Source organism: Mobula birostris, chromosome 15 (genome assembly GCF_030028105.1).
Source record: "Mobula birostris isolate sMobBir1 chromosome 15, sMobBir1.hap1, whole genome shotgun sequence".
Lineage (NCBI taxonomy): Eukaryota > Metazoa > Chordata > Chondrichthyes > Myliobatiformes > Myliobatidae > Mobula > Mobula birostris.
In genome coordinates, this window is record NC_092384.1 from 2,749,111 (window position 1) to 2,763,532 (window position 14,422).

Consider the following 14,422-nt stretch of genomic DNA (forward strand, 5'->3'; position numbering starts at 1 on the left):
GTGGTGTGGAACACTTCTGCTTGATCGCAGTATGGAGACTTCTCTTCTTTCGTGCTCAACATTGTAATCGGGCAACAGACATCATTGGAATTCCTTGGACTGAAAGTGAACACAAGGGGCTGATGATGTGTCACTAGTGTAAACTTCTTTCCATAGAGGTAGTGGTGCAACTTCTTTATTCCCTATACAAGTCTAAGGGCCTCTCAGTCGATCTGTGTGTAGTTACATTCCGCACGTGAGGGATCTTGAAGCAAATGCAATCAGGCATTCAGAACCGTCTTTCATAATGCGTAACAAAACAGTTCCAATGCCCCAAGGAGAAGCATCGCAAGTCTGTCCGATGGGCAGAGGTGGGTCATAATGGGTGAGTAGTTCACTGGAAGTTATTAGTCTCTTTGTTTCCTTGAATGCTTTTTAACATCTTTCTGACCATTCTCACGTTGCTCCTGTTGGTAATAGTGCATTCAAAGGATGCAGCGCTGTAGCAAAGTTTGGAAGAAACCAGTGGTAGTAGTATACAAGACCCAAGTATGACCCGAGTTGAGACCTGAATCTGAGGGGGACCAACATCCTTGCCGGCAGGTTTGTTAGAACTGTTGTGGAGGATTTAAACTGACTTGCAGGAGGATGGGAAGCTGAGTGATAGGGCTAAGGATGGGGCCATTGGTGTACAAGTGGAACCAGTATGTAGAAGGATAGCAGATGATAGATCAAAACTGCAGTCAGTGGGATATACATGTACATTGCAGTGTAAAAGGGGGACAAAATCAAGAAGGATGATAAATACAGATCTAATGGTGTTATACCCTGTATTTGAATGTACCCAGTATGTGGAATAAGATGGATGATCTTGTAGCACAGTTAGAGATTGGCATGTATGATGTTGTGGGCATTGTTGAGTCATGACTGAAAGAAGATTATAGAAACATAGAAACATAGAAAACTTACAGCACGATACAGGCCCTTTGGCCCACAATACTGGGCTGAACATGTATTTACTTTAGAAATTACCTTGAGTTACCCATAGCCCTCTATTTTTCTAAGCTCCATGTACCTACCCAGGAGCCTCTTAAAAGACCCTATCATATTCACCTCCACCACCGTTGCCGGCAGTCCATTCCACACTCTCACCAGTCTCTGAGTAAAAAAACTTAACCCCTGACATCTCCTCTGTATCTGCTTCCAAGCACCTTAGAACTGTGCCCTCTCAATTATAATTGGGAGATTAACATCTAAGGACACAAATTGTTCTGAAAGGACAGGCAGGTAGGCAGAGGGGGTGACATGGCTCTGTTGGTAAAAATGAAACCGAATCCTGAGAAAGAGGTGACCTAGGATCAGAAGATTTAGAAATGCTATGGGTAGAATTAAGGAACTGTAAAGGTAAAATTACCCAGCTGGGAGTCAGATACAGGCCTCCAAACAGTAGCAAAGATTTTGGCTACAAATTACAATGAGAGACAAAACATGCATCAAAAGGGCAATGTTACAATAGTCATGGGGGGATTTCAATATTCAGGTAGATTGATTTAGGATCCCACGAGAGAGAATTTGTAGAATGCTTACCAGATGGCTTTTTAGAGAAGCCTGTAGTTGAGCCAATTAGGAAATTTGCTATTCTGTATTGGGTATTGAGCAATGAATCATATTTGATTGGGGAGCTTCAGGTAAAAGAACCCCTATGAGTCAGTGATCATAATACATTAGAATTCATCCTGGAAATTGAGAGGGATAAGCACAAGTAAGATGTTTCATTATTACAGTGGAGTAAAAGGAATTACAGAGCTATGAGAGAGGAACTGTCCAAAGTTAATTGGAAGGGAATGACAGCAGGTAAAATGGCAGAGCAGTAATGGCTGGAGTTTCTGTGAGCAATTCACAAGGTGCAGGATAGATACATCCCAAAGAAGTATTCCAAAGGCAGGATGACACAACCGTGGCTGAGAAGGGAAGTCAAATCCAAGATAAAAGCAAAAGAGAGGGCATATAATAGAGCAAAAATAGTGGGAAGTTAGAGGATTGGGAAGTTTATTTTAAAAAAAAACAAGGCAACTATAAAAGATATAAGGAGGGAACAGATTAAATATAAAGGTAAGTTAACCAATAATATCAGAGGATACTAAACACACGGAAATCTGCAGATACTGGAAATTCAAGCAACACACACAAAATGCTGGTGGAATGCAGCAGGCCAGACAGCATCCATAGGAAGAAGCACAGTCGACGTTTCGGGCCAAGACCCTTCGTCAGGACTTTGAGAGGATACCAGAAGTTTTTTTTCAGATATATGAAGAGTAAAAGAGAGGTGAATGTAGATATAGGACCACTGGAAAATAGTGCTGGAGAAGTAGTAATGGGGGACAAGGAAATGGCAGATGAACTGAATAATTATTTATCATATCTTCACTGTGGAAGACACTAGCAGTATTTGGTCAGAATTGTGTGAAGTTGCCATTACTAGGGAGGAGGTTCTTGGGAAACTGAAAGGTCTGAAGGTAAATAAGCCACCTGGACCAGATGGCGTAAACCCCAGGGTTCTGAAAGAGGTGGCTGAAGAGAATATGGAGGCATTAGTAATAATCCTTCAATAATCACTAGAATCTGTAATGGTTCTGGAAGACTGGAAACTTTCAAATGTCACACCACTCTTCAAGAAGGCAGAGAGGCAGAAGAAAGGAAATTATAGTCCAGTTAGCCAAAACTTAGTGGTGTAAAGATGTTGGTGTTGATCATTAAGGATGAGGTTTCAGGGTTTGTGAGAGACATGGTAAAATAGGCTAAAGTCAGCATGGTTTCCTTAAGGGAAAACCTTGCCTATCAGGTCTGTAGGAATTCTTCTGAGAATATAACAAGTGGGATAGACATTTGTGGATGTTGTGATTCGGATTTCCTTTTTTTGTAATTTATTTTTTATTGAATTTCATCAACAAACAAACATTTCCATAAGATGTATTTCAGATACCGTACATATATATCATATAATCATATTTGTCACAAGTCTCCACATAATATTTATCTGAGGTATACACTTATAGAAAGGAGAGGAAAGAAAGAACAATTGAAAGAAGGAAACTATGTACGGAGTAGGGAGTGATTTTTTTTACAACATATTCATTGACTTGTGAGAATAAAATCAGTCCTATGAGGTGTTATGTAGTTGTCCCATTTTTTCCAGTATGAGTAAAATTGTTCTAACTTATGATTGACAGATGCTGTTATCTTCTCCATTTTGTAAATGTCCATTGTAATTTCCATCCATACATTTAAAGTTGGGTTCTCCTGTGATAACCATTTCCTGATAAGGGTCTTTTTACCAGCCGCCAGCAGTACATTCATTAAATATTTATCTCTTTTCAACCATTCTTGAGGTATATACCCATAATATATGGTCTTACTATCTAAGGGTATTTCACAGTTAAAGATGTCTTGTAGGGCATTATGTATCCCACTCCAATAGTCTTTGATAATGGGGCAATCCCAGAAAATATGATAATGGTTTGCATTTTGGTTTCCACAATTTCTCCAGCAAGCAGCGGGGTTACTATTATAATGGGATTTCTGAGAGGGTGTAATAAAATATCTTATCAAGTTTGTCCACCCGAACTCCCTCCATTTCTGTGAACTGGTACACTTCCATTGATAACCTCCATATTATTGTCCAGTCTTCCTCAGATATTATTATCCCTCCTTCCTTCTCCCATTTTGTTTTAATGTATGAAGTCAAATGTGTTTTAAGATTTGACAAACCCTTATAAATGCTTGAAATTATTCTACCACCATTGTCTGAATTATATGCTTTTCTAATTAGCTCTATCAGACATGTACTTGCTTTGGTTACATTTTTAACCATCCTATTAACATACTGTGGTAGCTGTAAATACCAGTAAAAGTCTTGTTTTTCTAAGAAGTGTTTCTCTTTGAGCATTTCAAAACTGAACAGTGTTCCTTCTTTCGTTATATTGCAAATAGCTGTTATTCCTTTAGCTGTCCAGTCCTTAAATCTAGCATCCAGTTTATTCGGCGTAAAATCCGAGTCATATGCACACCATTTAAGAATTGCAATGTTTCTCTCTAGTTTGTATTCTTTTGTAATAGTTTTCCGTATCTTGAGAGTCCATTTCACCATGGGTTATCAATATTATTTATGTAACTTTGTAGGTTGTTATCAGCCAAAATTGCCTGTGTGGGGATGGAAAGTATCCTCTCGTCAATGTTTTTCCATTGAGCGTCATATGATGGGTTGCACCAGCATATCACGGCTCTCAACTGTGCTGCAAAATAATAATCTCTAAGAGAAGGTAGGCCCCATCCCCCCTTTTCCTTGGCTGATTGCAAAGTTTTGAGATGAACCCTAGGCCTTTTACCTTGCCATATATATCTTGATAACATCTTGTTCCATTCATTGAATTGATTTTGGTTAATCTCTATTGGTAGGGTCTGAATGAGATATAGTAGTCTGGGCAGTATATTCATTTTAATAGATTCAATCCTTGAACTGAGACCAAGAAAAAGAATTAGGTTACATCCTGTTATATCTTCCTTAATTTTTTTACATATAGGCTGATAATTGCATTCTGATAATCTTGCCAAATCTTTTGACATAATAATGCCCAAATATTTGACAGACTCTGCTTGCTATGCCCAAGGATATCTACATTCAATTTCTCTTGGTGGGCTATAGTTATATGAAAATAGTTGGGTTTTATCTACGTAAACACAAGGAATTCTGCAGATGCTGGAAATACAAGCAACACATCAAATTTGCTGGTAAACGCAGAAGGCCAGGCAGCATCTCTAGGAAGAGGGACAGTCGACGTTTCAGTCCTGACGAAGGGTCTCGGCCCGAAACGTCGACTGTACCTCTTCCTAGAGATGCTGCCTGGCCTGCTGCGTTCACCAGCAAATTTGATGTGTGTTGCCTGGGTTTTATCTATGTTGATCTTGTATCCTGATAATTGGCCATATTGTTCAAAGGATTGCATCAATTTAGGTAAAGAGTATGTTGATTGCCCTAGATAGATCAAAATGTCATTTTCCTAACAGGCCAATTTATGCTCTGTCCCTTTAATTGTAATTCCCCTGATATCTTCATTTTGTCTGATGTATTGAGCTGCTGGTTTCAGATATAATGTGAAGAGTAGCGGTGGTGATGCACAACCCTGCCTCGTGCCCCTTTCGAGGGTAAAACTATTAGATAAATATCCATTAAATTTAATCCTGGCAGTAGGATTGTCGTATAGTGCCTGTATAGTTTTAATAATTGTGTCATATAGACCATATCTATGTAAAACTCTGTAAAGAAAATTCCAATTAACCGAATCAAATGCCTTTTCAGCATCCACACTGATCACTATTGCTTCAATTTCATTTTTTAAAATATGATCCATAATGTGAAGTGTACTCCGTATATTGTCTTGTGTTTGGCGTTGTTGTATAAAACCTGTCTGATAATCATGCATCAGTGTGGGTAGAAACTCTTCTAATCGTTTGGCCATGGAGGTAAATATTCTATAATCCACATTAAGAACGGATATTGGTCGAAATGACCCACATTCCAGTTTATCCTTGCCTTCTTTCGGTATAGCTGAGATTATCACCTCCTTCCAGCTGGGTGGCATTTGCACCTTTCTTAGAGTTCAGTTCAGTGTGGGGAGTAAAATAGGAATTAACTCACTTCTAAGCGCTTTATACCACTCTGCCGTATATCCATCTGATCCTGGTGACTTGCTTAATTTAAGCCTACAAATTGCAGTTTTCAGTTCAGCTTCGTTCTATTTTGTTCTTTGCTTAAAGTGGGTAACTCTACAGAATTCAGGAAGGTGTCAATTTGGGTTATGCTTCCCCCTGGAACTTTGGAATATAGAGCTTTGTAAAACATTTCAAAAGCTTCTTGAAGTTCACTTTGCTTATTTTTTTTTATCACTTTTGTTCTTGGATCCCTTATTTTATGAATTATATTTTCTGCTATCTTTTTTTTCAGTTTCCACACCAATATTTTCATAGATTTAGATCCACTTTCATAGTGTCTCAGTTTCAGAAGCATTAAATTTTTTCTAATTTCTTGTGTAGCCAAACTATTAATTTCATTCAACACACATCAAAGTTGCTGGTGAACGCAGCAGGCCAGGCAGCATCTCTAGGAAGAGGTGCAGTCGATGTTTCAGGCCGAGACCCTTCGTCAGGACTAACTGAAGGAAGAGTGAGTAAGAGATTTGAAAGTGGGAGGGGGAGATCCAAAATGATAGGAGAAGACAGGAGGGGGAGGGATGGAGCCAAGAGCTGGACAGGTGATTGGCAAAGGGGATATGAGAGGATCATGGGACAGGAGGTCCGGGGAGAAAGACAAGGGCGGGGGGAACCCAGAGGATGGGCAAGGGGTATAGTCAGAGGGACAGAGGGAGAAAAAGGAGAGTGAGAGAAAGAATGTGTGTATAAAAATAATTAACAGATGGGGTACAAGGGGGAGGTGGGGCATTAGTGGAAGTTAGAGAAGTTCATGCCATCAGGTTGGAGGCTACCCAGACGGAATATAAGGTGTTGTTTCTCCAACCTGAGTGTGGCTTCATCTTTACAGTAGTGGAGGCCGTGGATAGACATATCAGAATGGGAATGGGATGTGGAATTAAAATGTGTGGCCACTGGGAGATCCTGCTTTCTCTGGCGGACAGAGCATAGGTGTTCAGCAAAGCGGTGTCCCAGTCTGCGTTGGGTCTCGCCAATATATGGAAGGCCACATCGGGAGCACCGGATGCAGTATATCACCCCAGCCGTTCCTAATTTTTAAATTTCCTCTAGTGTATCCTTTGCCAAACTCAATTTGTGTTTTTTTTTCTAGTTCCTTCAGCTTATTTTGTAATTCTTCTAATGTTCTATTCCTTTTTTTTCTTATATGAAGATATCGCTATAATTTTGCTCGTAAGACAGCCTTCAGAGTATCCCATAGAATGGGAGGTGAAACCTCTCCATTGTCATTGAATTCTAAGTAAAGACCAGTTTCTTTTTTAATTTGTTCCTTAAAATAGGGATCATTGAGTAGACTTGAATTTAGTCTCCAAATAGTATTCTTTGGTTATCGGTCAAAATCAACAGATAAATATATAGGTTCTTGGTCACTTACATCTATTGTCCCAATTCCACAGGTGATTATTTTGTCTGTATCTTTTCCAAATGTTATTAAATAGTCTATTCCTGTATATACGGAATGGGGGGGGGGGGGGGGGGCAGAATAATGAGTGTAATCCATTCTGTCGGGGAAAAGGTCCCTTCATATATCAATTAGACCAACATCCTCAAAAAGAGTGTTAACTTTTTTATGTAAGGACTTTATTTCATAAGTTTTTCTGTTGGAAGAGTCTAACTTTAGTTGTAATTATAAATTTAATTCTCCCCCACATATCAAGAGACCTTCTGATTCCGTTACCATAATATTAGAAATAGTCTGGAAGAAACTAATCTCAATTCCTGGGCGTTGGGTATATATTCAATAAAGTAACTGGATTTCCATCTATATCCCCCCTTACCAGAATATATCTGCCCTCCTTATCTCCCATCTCAAATAGTTTTTCAAAATTTAGCTTATTTGAGATGAGAATTGCAACTCCTCTTCTATGTCCTGATTTATATGAGGAGAAAAACAAATTAGTGAAGCCAATTCTCTTTAATTTTTCATGCTCATTATCATTTAAGTGAGTTTCCTGTAAATATACGACATGGGCTTGTTCTTTTTTCATTTTTGATAGAATTTTACTGTGCTTGACTGGATTCAACAGCCCATTGACATTAAAGAAATGAATTTTACTTTGTCCTTAGCCATGTGTATTTATCTGTTAGTATATCATTGAAATTTGCAAAATATAATCGATCTACTCCCTGAACAAATAAGAGCCAAGAAACACGAATAATAAAAAAAAGGTAACAAAGGTGTGATTCCAAGGCTGGGGTCTCTAGATGACCCTGGGTTTATCTAGAAGAAACATCTAGCCGTGGGGGATAGCCCCTCCTACCTGTGGGTTGAGGGCCCTCATTGCAGTACCTATAAAAGTAAGTAAAAGAAACAACTATGTCCATTACACAGAAATGATTTCCTTGTGTATTCCTCTTATGTATATGTTTTCATTTAGGTGGGGAAAAATGAATGAATAAATGAAATTTTAAAAACTGAGTAATGTAAAATCCACATCATAATACGTATTTCTCAAGATAGGTATATCACCGTATATTTTTGCTTCCGTTTAGTTTATCAGCAATTTTAAAGTTAGCCAAACCTTATGGCTCTTCTGGAGGAGGTGAGGGCTGCCGTCAGAGTACTCACAGTCTCTTCCTAATATACTTCTCTCGTCCTGCTCCCGTCCCCTGCTTTCTCGGTTCTCCTACTATTTCCGAAGCAGCTCGGGACAACTGTTCAGCCAGACTTTCTCTTGGTTTGACCACGCTAATGGGAAGTCCTCTGTTAATCATGTCTGTAGTCGCCTCTTCCACCGTCTGATATAGTCGTATCCCTTCTTGGTAAACCACCCTCAGTTTAGCAGGGTACAGGGTTTGGAATTTAATCTTTTCTTGCTTTAATATTCATTTTGCTTTGGAATATTCCTTCTGTTTCTGTAGGACCGCCGGGGGGTAATCATGATCGAAGTATATTAACTTCCCGTTCCAAAAAACCCTCTTCTTACCCCAGGCCCTTCGTAGAACCTCCACCTTGCTCTTGAATCGAAGGAATCTAAGTACAATTGATCGGGGTTTACTTTCTCTGTCTCCGGGAGGCCGCGGGACGAGTGAACGATGCGCCCTCTCAGTTTCAATCTCCATCGTCTGGGGAATCTCCAGCGCTTCCTGGAGCAGCTTGTTTAGAAACTTCTTCATCGAGAATCCCTCCGCTCCTTCGGGAACATTACAAATCCTGATATATTTCTGTGGCAATCTTCCCTCTTGGTCAAGCAATTTACTTTCCTGTTGATTTAATATTTTTATTGTCTTACTTAGTATCTGTTCCACATTTTGCACGCGATCTTCCACCTTCTCATTTCGAGTCTCTGCCACCACTATTTTCTGATTGACGTTGGTGAGCTCTGACTTTATATCATTGGGTTGCTGTTTTATATCTTGTTGGACTAAGGCAATTCTGGATTTAGTGTTGTGTAATGAGCCAGATTTGATAATGGAACTCGAGGTAAAGGAACCATTAGGAGGTAATGACCATAATATGATAAGTTTTAATCTGCAAGTTTTAATCGTCTTTGGCGAGTGGCCAAGTGGTTAAGGCGTCGGTCTAGTGATGTGAAGGTCGCTAGTTTTAGCCTCAGCTGAGGCAGCGTGTTGTGTCCTTGAGCAAGGCACTTAACCACACATTGCTCTATTACGACACCGGTGCCAAGCTGTATGGGTCCCAGTGCCCTTCCCTTGGACAACATCGGTGGCGTGGAGAGGGGAGACTTGCAACATGGGCAACTGCCAGTCCTCCATACATCCTTGCCCTGGCTTGCGCCCTGGAAACTTCCCATGGTCTCACAAGACTAACAGATGCCTGTGTGTGTGTGTGTGTGTGTGTGTCTATATCTAATCTACAATTTGAGAGGGAGAAGGGAAGATCAGAAGTGTCAGTATTACAGTTGAACAAAGGGAACCATGGACCCATAAGAGAGGAGCTGGCCAAAGTAGACTGGAAAGATACCCTAGCAGGGATGAAAGTGGAACAACAATGGCAGGTATTTCTGGGAATAATACAGAAGGTGCAGGATCAGTTCATTCCAAAGAGGAAGAAAGATTCTAAGGGGAGTAAGGGATGACCATGGATGACAAGGGAAGTAAAGGACAGTATAAAAATAAAAGAGAGGAAGTATAACATAGCAAAGATGAGTGGGAAGCCAGAGGATTGGGAGACTTTTAAAGAGCAACAGAAGGTAACTAAAAAGGCAATACAGGGGGAAAAGATAAGGTATGAAGGTAAGCTAGCCAAGAATATAAAGGAGGATAGTAAAAGCTTCTTTAGGTATGTGAAGAGGAAAAAATTAGTTAAGACCAAAGTTGGGCCCTTGAAGAAAGAAACGGGTAAAATTATTATGGGGAACAAAGAAATGGCAGACGAGCTGAACAGGTACTTTGGATCTGTCTTCACTAGGGAAGACACAATCTCCCAGATGTAAATGTGGCCGGAGGACCTAGGGTAATGGATGAATTGAAGGAAATTTATATTAGGTGTTGGATAGACTGTTGGGTCTGAAGGCTGTTAAGTCCCCGGGACCTGATGGTCTACATCCCAGGGTACTTAAGGAGATGGCTTTAGAAATCGTGGACGTGTTGGTAATCATTTTCCAATGTTCTATAGATTCAGGATCAGTTCCTGTGGATTGGAGGGTGGCTAATGTTGTCCCTCTCTTCAAGAAGGGAGGAAGAAAGAAAACAGGTAATTATAGACCAGTTAGTCTGACATAAGTGCTGGGGAAGATGCTGGAATCAATTATAAAAGATGAAATAGCAGCATATTTGGATAGCAGTGGCAGGATAGGTCCGAGTCAGCATGGATTTACGAAGGGGAAATCATGCTTGACTGATCTTCTGGAATTTTTTGAGAATGTAACTATGAAAATGGACATGGGAAAGCCAGTGGATGTAGTGTACCTGGACTTTCAGAAAGCCTTTGATAAGGTCCCACAAAGGAGGTTAGTGTGCAAAATTAGAGAAAATGGTATTGGGGGTAGGGTACTGACATGGATAGAAAATTGGTTGGCAGACAGGAAACAAAGAGTAGGGATTAATGGGTCCTTTTCAGAATGGCAGGCAGTGACTAGTGGGGTACCGCAAAGCTCAGTGCTGGGACCGCAGCTGTTTACAATATATATTAATGATTTAGATGAAGGGATTAAAATTAACATTAGCAAATTTGCAGATTACACAAAGCTGAGTGGCAGTGTGAAATGTGAGGAGGATGTTATGAGAATGCAGGGTGACTTGGACAGGCTGGATGAATGGGCAGATGCATGGCAGATGCAGTTTAATGTGGATAAGTGTGAGGTTATCCACTTTGGTGGCATGAACAGGAAGGCAGATTACTATTTGAATGGTATCAAGTTAGGAAAAGGGGAAGTACAATGAGATCTAGGTGCTTTTGTTCATCAGTCACTGAAGGTAAGCATGTAGGTACAGCAGGCAGTGAAGAAAGCTAATAGCATGTTGGCCTTCATAACAAGGGAAGTTGAGTATCGGAGCAAAGAGGTCCTACTGCATTTGTACAGGGCCCTGGTGAGACCACACCTGGAGTACTGTGTACAGTTTTGATCTCAAAATTTGAGGAAGGACATTCTTGCTATGGAGGGAGTGCAGCATAGGTTCACGAGGTTAATTCCCGGGATGGCGGGACTGTCATATGTTGAAAGATTGGAGCGACTGGGGTTGTATACACTGGAATTTCGGAGGGTGAGAGGGGATCTGATTGAAACATATAAGATTATTAAGGGATTGGACACGCTAGAGGCAGGAATCATGTTCCCGATGTTGGGGGAGTCCAGAACCAGAGGCCACAGTTTAAGAATAAGGGGTAGACACTTTGGAACGGAGTTGAGGAAAAACTTTTTCACACACAGGGTTGTGGTTCTGTGGAATGCTCTGCCTCAGAAGACAGTGGAGGCCAATTTTCTGGATTCTTTCAAGAAAGAGCTCTTAAAGATAGCAGAGTGAAGGGATATGGGGAGAAGGCAGGATTGTAGATGATCTGCTATGATCACAGTGAATGGTGGTGCTGGCTCGAAGGGCTGAATGGCCTACTCCTGCACCTATTGTCTATTGGACTTCCCTTATCTCTTCCAGAATCCTTATCATATTTGCCGCTTCGCCTGCACGAGGCCCAGCGTCAGCCTCACCGCCACGTGCACGTGTAGCGGAGCCGCGCGCTGCACCTCTCTCTTCCATAGCTCCGCAGTGATCTTTTTTATCTCCATTCTTTTTCCCCATTCTTGCCTCCCCCCTTATTAATTCAGCGGTGGCAGTGCCGGAGATGGAGTGGGCCCGTGCCTTTTACCAGGAGGCGCTGGGCGGCCAGGTGGGCGAGCCGGTGGCTCTGCCCGAGCACGGCGTCAGCGCGGCCTTCGTGGAGCTGGGCAACACCGAGTTGGAACTGCTGGAGCTGCTGGGTGAGCGCAGCCCGCTCCTCGGCTTCCTCCGCAAGAACCCTGGCGGCGGCATCCACCACATTTGCCTGGAGGTGGACCACATGGCTGCCGTCCTTCAGCAGCTGCGGGCCCAGCAGGTGTGTACCCCGATGCCGCCTCTTGGTGAGGCCGGGGCCCGGCCCTGGGCCGCCCACCGCCACTGCACCGTCGGTGGCCTGCAGCCAGTGCGAGGTGGCGGCAGGCGGAGGGGGCGAGGCCCGAGGCCTGGAGCTGGCCTGCTGCTCGTCGCGACCGCCGCCGCCTGGTACGGCCAGCGCGGCGGCGAGCTGTGAGCCCACTTCCATAGGCCAGTAACCAAGGTGATCATCCCAACGGCAGAGCAGGTGGAAGAGGAGACATCTCCCAACGGCTGCAAAGGCGGATGAGGATGCCCAACAATGGGTAGGGAGGCTTGCGAGCACGCCGCAAGAGCCGCCGTAGACCCACAACACTCGGCTTGTCTACCTAGCGTGTGAAGGCTGGATTCGGCGGACTGCGCGGAAGAAACCATCACTGGTTCAACGGGCAGAAAGGCGATTCTCAGCAATGCGTCGTGGAGTGCTAAGAGGGCACAGTGAGACACACAGAACACTGCTGGCCATCCACTGCATCCTGACCTATCTCCAGCCGTCTCGACTATGTCTTGCCACTGGGTCCAGATAGGCCGGGACGAGAGAGTGAGGCTGACGACCTGCGCAACTCTCCCTCACTTTAATCCAAGTCAAGCACAAGTCATGACTTCAAACCCAACGCGCAACCTAAAGTCCTGTGGCGATGGGGGAGCGGCGAAGCAGCAGGTCCGGATACACTGGAAGCTGTAGTCACAAACCTGCACACAGGCAGCCCAGGGCATAGGGTCGCGCTCTACTGGACTGAAGCAGCAGTTGAGTTCGGCAGCCCCCTGGGTGTCTGAGCAGCCCTCTTTAGGATCGCTCTGCTCACCTCCGTGGAGGAAGGGGCTGGAAAAGGTGCCTCAAACATAGTCTGCTTCACTTCACCCTGGCCAGCTTACCGCGGCTGGTGGGGATCCCTCACAGCGGTCGACCTACAACAGTGAAGAAGAAAGTGATAGTGCTCAACCTTGGCACATGGAACGTGAGAACTCTGCGAGATAACATCAAGGCAGACAGACCAGAGAGAAGAACTGCACTGGTTGCAGAAGAGCTAGCTCGCTACAACGTGGACATAGCAGCTCTCAGCGAAACGTGCCAGCAGACAAGGGCCAGCTGACAGAACGTAGTGGTGGATACACGTTTTTCTGGAGCAGTCGCAGCAGCGCTGAACGACGAGAAGCAGGCGTGGGATTTGCCATCAATTCTAACCTCGCCCGTAAACTCACCAAGCACCCAGAGAGCACCAACGACCGCCTGACGACACTTCCGCTCCCACTTGCAAACAAGAAGAGCGCTACGCTGATTAGTGCCTACGCTCCCACCATGACCAACCCAGATGACATTAAAGACAAGTTCTATGAAGAACTCGACGCCCTCATCTCAGCAATCCCACAGTCAGAGAAGCTCATCGTTCTCGGGGACTTCAATGCCAGAGTAGGGACAGACTACCAAACCTGGGAAGGGATCATTGGAAGACACGGCACTGGCAAGTGTAACAACAACGGCCTTCTGCTCCTCAAGACATGTGCCACACACGACCTTGTCATCACCAACACCCTGTTCCGCCTACCCACCTGTAAGAAGACGTCATGGATGCACCCACGCTCGAAGCACTGGCATCTGATTGACTACATCATCACCAGGAAGAGGGACAGGATGGATGTCAGAGTGACGAGAGCCATGTGTGGTGCCGACTGCTGGACCGACCACTGCCTCATTGTGTCCAAGTTCAGGCTTCGCATTCTGCCCATGAGAAGACCCCAAGGGCAGAAGACTGCAAAAAGGCTGAACGTCTCCAAGCTGAAAAGCAGCAGGGTTACAGAAGAACTCGTCGATGACCTTGAAGGCAGACTGCCAGACACATCACAGGATGACAGGACCAGTGTTGAGGAACAGTGGAAGGCCTTCAGAGACGCTGTCTACACTACCGCCCTCGAACATCTCGGACCAGCAGCCCAAAGAAACCAAGACTGGTTCAATGAGAATGATGAAGAAATACAGGCACTACTAACGGAGAAACATCAACATTACAGAGTGCATCAGAACGACCCCACGTCGCTAGCCAAGAAAGATGCCTTTACCAACGCAAGAAGAAAGGTGCAGAAAAAACTTCGAGATGCAGGACAGCTGGTTCAGCAAGAAGGCCGATGAAATCCAGGACTATGCAGA

At 43.6% G+C, this 14,422-nt stretch overlaps 1 pseudogene; it reads left to right on the forward strand.

The window, feature by feature from the left end:
* The first annotated feature begins 360 nt into the window (after positions 1-360).
* LOC140210351 (methylmalonyl-CoA epimerase, mitochondrial pseudogene) lies at positions 361-12,433 on the forward strand (annotated as a pseudogene).
* The last annotated feature ends 1,989 nt before the right edge of the window (positions 12,434-14,422 follow it).